The following is a 7,383-nucleotide window of genomic DNA, read 5'->3' on the forward strand; positions in this document are numbered from 1 at the left end:
GGGAAGGGGGGGAAAAGGGAAGGAATGGAATGGGGGGGAAATGAAAATAAAGGGGGAGAAGGGAATGGAGGGGAAAGCGGGGGGAATGGAATGGAGGGGAAAGGTTGAGGAATGGAATGGAGGGGAAACGAGGGCAGAATGGAGAGGGGAGGAAGAGCATGGAGAGGGGGAGGGGAGAAGGGGAAACTGGAGAATGGATAGGGGAGGAGGGGAGAAAGGAGGGAATGGAGGGGAGGACATGGGATGGAGGATGATAGGGGGGAGGAGGGGGATAGGGGGGAGGAGGGGGGGGAGGAGGGGGATAGGGGGAGGAGGAGGGGGATAGGGGGGGAGGAGGAGGGGGATAGGGGGGAGGAGGAGGGGGATAGGGGAGGAGGAGGGGGAGGGGGAGGGGGATAGGGGGGGAGGGGTGGAATGGATGAGAAAGGGGAGGAGAGGGAATGGGGAGGGGAGAGAAAGGAGGTGGAAGGAAAAGGAGGGGGAATGAAGGGGCATGAGGGGAAATCGGGAGGAGCAGGAATGAAGGGGCTGGAGGGGAATGGGGAGGAGGTGGAGGAAGAGCGTAAATGGAGAGGATGGGGGACTGATCGGAAGGGAGGAGTAGAATAGGAGGGGGAATGGGGGTAGGAAGGAGGATAGGTGTGGGAAGAGAAAATGGGGTGAGAGGATGGGACGTGGCATGGGGGTTGGAAGGAGGAATGAGGGATATGAGGGGTGTAGCTGAATGAGGAAGGTGGAATAGGGAATATGGGGGCGGTGTCTATCATTATTTTCTCCCACGTTATCAGTCCTCTGTGTTCCCTAGAGCTTCTCCCCTCAAGCGCAAGGCCTTTGTGTGGCATTGTGCCAGGGGGCACTGGGTGTGCACCCTCCAGTACCTTGGCCAAATGGCCCTGTAAGCCCCCCGGTATAAAGTATCAGTATGCGATCACACGGGCATCACATCATTCCTGAATGGGCAGAAGTCCACCCAGGTGTAAAGAATTAGCATAGAATCTGAAAGCACAGAAGGAGGCCAGTTGGCCCGTTGTGCCTATGCCGGCTCTTTGAAAGAGCTTAGAATTAGTTCCACTCCCCCACTCTTTCCCCATAGCCTTGATTCCTTTTTCAAGTATATATCCAGTTCCCTTTTCAAAGTTAGTCTTGAATCTGCTTCCACCATCCTTTCAGGCAGTACATTCAAGATCACAACAACTCATTGTATTAAAAAATACTTTCCTGATCTCCCCTCTGGTTCTTTTGCCAATTACCTTAAGCCTGTGTCCTCTGGTTACTGACCTTCCTGCCAATGGAAACAGTTTCTCCTTATTTACTCTATCACAACAACCTCATAGCTTTGAACACCTCCATGAATTCTGCCCTTAACCTTCTCTGCTCAAAATTGGGTGGAAGTATCAGCGGAAAATCCAAGATTCTGGCAGTCTCCACTAAGAGCAGAGCCTCACAAACTAACCCCCTAATATGTCCTCTTTAAAGTTGAACACCTCAAGACTACTTTTAAAATTGAAATAGATTTGAAATAGAGTAATAATAAAGGGAATGGGGCGCAAGGTGATTGGGATTAGACTACATGGCTCACGTGGAGAAGAACACTTGATGGGCCAAATGGCCTGTTTCTATGCGGTAATATTTTATGATTCTTTGATCTGGAACTGGGGAAGAGTTGGTTACGCCGATGCTGGATAATGGAAAGTGATGAGAAGCAGGAACTTGGCTGAGATTTCCCCCTCACTAGCCAAGAGGTGCTGCGACAAATTGTATGCCGTTGCAACGGCATTTATAGGGAATCAGATCGTTTGGTTTTCACATTGAGCAGCTAATGTAGCAGCTAAGCCAGCAGGCGAGTGGGATCATGCACTGATAATACGGGACCATTCAGCTCTTACACCACAGGATCTTGCATCCAGGCAAGAAAGTACTCCTAGCTAGAAACATTTGATACTCCAGGAGCAGCAGAAGCCAGGAGCACATGCCAGAGTAGAAAGATGTGGGGACTCCTGGCATGCCAGAGGAATGCGCAATGATAGTACCAGAGTGCTCCTCGGACTGGTGTAGGAGAGGATTCCAGCAATATGCTGATACACGCAGCCTCGTCATCGGCAACGAGTGGATTGCTCATTGAGTATCATGTGCATGGGGTAGCTGGTTCTCGGCAACACGCAGGTATGCACAATAATACCATGCCGCTCAAGGTGCAAGATACGATGATAATGTGCCGCTTCAGTCCATCTTCATAACCAGGCTTGCTTTCGAAAATCCCAAGACCGCAGCAGCATTTTTGCCTTTTGCAGCTACTGTTACTCTCAATTCAGGACTTCCCATAAACATTTCTGTGATCTCATTAATGGGCTTCAACTGTATTTTCTTCAGATTTGGATTGGTTTCCAACATTATCTCCAGGTATCAGTATTCAACCATATGACACACGTGCCCTGCCTATTAATGTGCCTACATAGGTGGTAATATAGCAAAGGTATACAAGGCACCATAATATCAAGATATCGAAGAGAAGCTTGTGTCTCGGCCAAATGGTTGCTGCTAAGAGTTTCAAGGTGTTAAAGAACACTCGGATTTCATTATGCTTTTATTGCCTGATCTGAAAAATGCTGGTTAAAGAAAGAACTTGCATTTTTATAGCATCTTTCATCACCTCGGGATTTCCCAAAGTGCTTATCAGCCTGTGAAGTGCATTTGAAGTGCAGTCACCGTTGTCATGTAGAAAAACGAGGCAATCGATTTGTACTCTGCAAGGTCCCACAAGCATCAATGAAATAAATGCCAGAAAATCTCTTTTGGTGATGTTGGTTGCGGGATAAATTTTGGCCAGGACACCGGGAAGAACTTCCCAGCTCTTTAACTGGTGCCATGGGATCTTTTACAACCAACTGAGAGGCAGACGGTGTCTCAGTTTAATGTCTGATTCAAAAATTGTCAGTTGTGTCTGGATGTCTCAAAAATGTTCTTCTAGTCAGTCTACATCCAAGTTTGATAAAGGTCCCATCCTGAGATATTTCAGTTAGGACATCTCAAAGTTAGTTTGACTGTGACTGTAGGACAATTGTTAACGGTCCTTCCTAAGAAGATGCTGCCATGACCCAGTTATGATATGAGCAATCCGTGAAGCTATCTCCCTTGCTGCTTAATATAGTTGGACATATTTCACATATGTAGCCATGGTAGAATGGGCGATGCCTCCATAACCAATGAAAGTACCTAGAAGGAGCCAGTAGCACAATAGTTCATGGTTGTAGAGACATGAACTGCTCCTGGCAAAACAATGTTTGTGACAGAATTTATTTCCAGATCAAAACATATGATATAGGTCCATCAATAATTGTCTGCTGAGACGAAAACACCTGAGACATTCTCTTCTAGTAATGTAGACAGGTAATCATGCACGCTTATTTGGAGCGTAAGTTCTCAGCTTTCTTCCCATGAACTATTGCCTGTTTATAGACTACAGATGCTGCTACCCAAACTATTTGTACAAGGTTGTGCACCTGTGAGAAGTTTTAAAGTATTTGGATATTATTTAGGCCAACATCATGTTGCTGTAAAAATCATTAGCACTATCTTTAGTCATGAAAATTGTTCAAGTGGTAGATTTGTTCCACAGGGTGGAATTGATGTTTGTGTTTAACACAAAACAAAACAAAAGTCGGACTAGTGTTAAAAATGATGCTAGCATAATTACCTCCCATTTGCAGAGAAAAATATCACATTACCACCAGCAGTGCAACACTACCAAAAGAGAAAATCCATCCAATCATTTTGAATGAGATGGAACTCAGATGAGAGCGGATTCTGCTAGTGGAACTAATGACTGTGGTAACCCCATTTTTGTTGATAAATTGAGGTGTTATTTTATTTTCCATGTACAAATGCCTACAGGTAAGCTAATTCTTACTGACTGAGACCCACCTTACATAATAATTAAGGGATGAGGGATAGATTAGCCACAAAGATGGGTACAAATGCTGATTCCCTTTTCTACTGCTGAACAGCCAGCAGATATTGCAACACCATCGCGAGCACTGCTTAGTCCTTGCATTCTGTTTACCACAGAGGGAAAGGCCAAATGAACCCTGTCAAGCTAAGAACCTGAGATTTCTCCAACCTAGCCACCCAATCTTTCAACATTGAAAAATGGTAAAAAATAAGATAAAATCCAGTGTTAAATGTAAGCAGTATTTAAATATGGTTGAAGTTGGACACAATGCCTCCAAAATCAGATTGAGATTTTTCTTTCAGAATTTTTGCGAGGAGGAAATCATTAAAACAAATCTTTCCAGTTGCCAAGGCCCCCCCAGGCCATCAGCAGATGCTTGACAGGGCCTCTGATTTTCACTCCCACTTGTGCTTCTGCATGATGCCACCTTTCTCCAGCAATATAACTGAAATCTAAAGTTCAACAGTTTGAGGAATTAAACCTAGATTCTCCTAATCTGCAAGCCAAGATGCCAGTCTTCCAGCACACAACTGCTCACTTTTGATTTCTATTCTTAAAATGTATGGGGTTGAATTTCTGTGGTGGTCTGTCTGCTTGTCTGGCATACCTTGGGCAGAAGAGTCACAAAAATTTTGGAAAAATAGTGTAAGCTCCATTTACACCATTTTTCTGCAGCTTCTTCGGCTCTTTTGCTGACGATTAGGAGAACCCCTGCATAAATTCACCCCGCCCCCAATATGTTTTGTGCTCATCAAGATGAGAGATGCCAATACTGTGGAATGGAGACATATACCACTTCTACAGTACCAGCATCATGCAGCTACAGTTGAAGTAAAGCACAGGTTGGACAGAGAGCAAACTCCTTTCACTCTGCTCAAACAATGTGCTAAGCACTAACCCCAGAGATTCACCACATACTGTACCAGTGTAATGTGCTCCACTTCATAGCTCAGCTACATAAAGTGGACCACTATCTCTCCTCATCCTCCTCATCCTCTCTTCAACCTTTGACACAATCAACCACATCATCCCTATCTAACGTCTCTCCTACCTTGTCCAGCTCAGTGGGACTGCGCTCGCTTAATTTCCTTTCTTACTTATCTAATCATACCCAGAGCATCTCTAGAAATGGCCTCTTCCCACCTCTACACCACTACCTCCAGAATGCCCCAAGGATCTATCCGTGACCCTTCCTGATCTACATGCTGCCTCTTGGCAACATGATTTGTAGACATGGAGTCAGCTTCCACACATATGTTGATTACACCCAGCTCTACCTCTCCACACCTCTGCCGATCCCTGCACTATCTCTGTGTTGTCAGACTGCTTGTCTAACATCCAGTCTTGCATGAGCTCCAATTTCCTTCAGCTAAACGTGGGTAAGACCGAAGCCATCGTTGTTAACCCCCACCACAGACTCTGCACCCTTGCCACTGATTTCATCACCTTTCCTGGCCACTGTCTCAGGTTAAAATCAAACTGTTCAAAACCTTGGAGTCCTATCTGACCCTGAGCTGAGCTTCCAACCCAATATCATCACCTACACAAAGACTGTGTACATCCACATCCATAACATTGCCTCCACTCGTACTTCAGTCCATCTGTTCCTGAAACCCAAGCCTTTGTCATCTTCAGACACGACTATTCCAATGTGGTCCTTGTTGACCTCCCATTCTCTAGCCTCCTTAAACTTCAGCCCATCAAAAATTCTGCTGCCAGTATCTGATCCTGTATCAAGTCCTGCTCACCAACTACCCCTTCCCTTGCTGATATACATTGACTTCTGGTCCTCCAACAACACTGTAACACTGTAACCTCCTCCAGACCTAAAACCACCCTCCCCAAAATTCTCTGTTCTTCTATCTTGTGCATTCCTCCCGCCCTTTGCCCCACACTTTCGAATTCCCTCCCTCAATGCCTCCACCTCTCTCCTTCTTTAAGATCCTCCTCAAATTAAAACTCACCTCTTTTACCATTATTTTGTTCACTCCTCCCATTATCTCACTCTTTGGCTTGATGTCCATACATTTGCTATGTTTCCATGGTGCCTTGGGACATTTTTCTTTGTTAAAGGCATTACATAGGTGCAAGTTGTTGTTGAGACTACCAATTCTCAGTATCAGTTTGTGCTGAACTTATAAGACAGCAGGTATAATCTGTATTTGCAGGTAACTCTACACACCACCAATTAATATCCTTCACTTACCTTCTTCTCCTGATTTTATTTCTTCATTAACTCTGCATCCAGTTGTGCCAGCCAGTTAAATGTTTCCTTTGCAGCATTACCTCCTGAGCTTAACAGATCATAATGGACCAAACGGTCTCAGGACTGGAGAACGGACGTAGAGATGACTAAAGAACATGCTGTGTCACAGCTCAAAGCATTAAATGACTACAAAGTACTTAGACCAGATGTGATGCACCATTGCTGCCTCATTCAAAGTGAGTTAGGAAATAGGTGCGGCTTGATTTAATACTTGGAGGAACTCCATCAAAAAGTGGTTGCAGCTGAACACTCAGCATTACTCATGTAATCCTTGTATGTAAAATAAGAAGTGAGGCATCAATCAGTGGATTACAAAATTGATGAAAATGGGATAGTTAAGGAAGACTATCAATGTTCATCTATAGAGAACAGATGCCTGAGGAAATCAGCATGCTTTTAAAAGGAATACGTCACCCCTCACAAATCTACAGGAATTCTTTTGAGGAGGTAACAGTATTTGTGTTAAGGAACAGTTAGTAGATATAACATACTGTACTTTCTGGAAGTCAATTCCTAATGTTCTGCAACAGAGACTTTTAAAGATGATAAAGACATTTTGAATTAATAGTAAATCAACTACCTTATATTAAAAATTGCTATGTAATACAGGGAGAAGGTGAAGACAAATCGACAAGTTTCTGTTGACAGTGAGTGGTTGGAGCCATTCTTGCAGGTGCCCCTTGTGGATCACTGCTGTTCATAATAGTCATAATGTGGAGGAGGGTACTTCTAGAATTATAGTCATATTTGTGAAATACACTATTATAGTTCAATAACAGTGCAGGGAAAAAGGGACTGGCCAATTTAAATTGAAAGGCTAGAACTGAAATACTTATAAGATCCGGCACATTGTACCAGAAACAAGAAACCTGTTCACAGGGTGGATAGAACTCTATTGACAAAGGTGAGAAAGAATCAAGATTTGAGTGTTATTTTCAAACATTCACTAAACATCTCCAGTCAATGCAAAGTCATCGTTAGCAAGACACATCTAGTTCTGGAATGTATCTTCAGGGCATTTGATTACAAGTTGAAACAGGCTATTTTAAGCCTTTATAACTCACTGGTGAGGTCACATTTGGTGTGTTGTGTGAAATTATAGGCAAGTTGCCTTCAAAACTATATTAACTGATTGGAGATGGTTCAAAGAGCAACAAGGAAGATTCTG

The sequence above is a fragment of the Pristiophorus japonicus genome, chromosome 8, assembly GCF_044704955.1.
Source record: "Pristiophorus japonicus isolate sPriJap1 chromosome 8, sPriJap1.hap1, whole genome shotgun sequence".
In the NCBI taxonomy this organism is placed as follows: Eukaryota; Metazoa; Chordata; class Chondrichthyes; family Pristiophoridae; genus Pristiophorus; species Pristiophorus japonicus.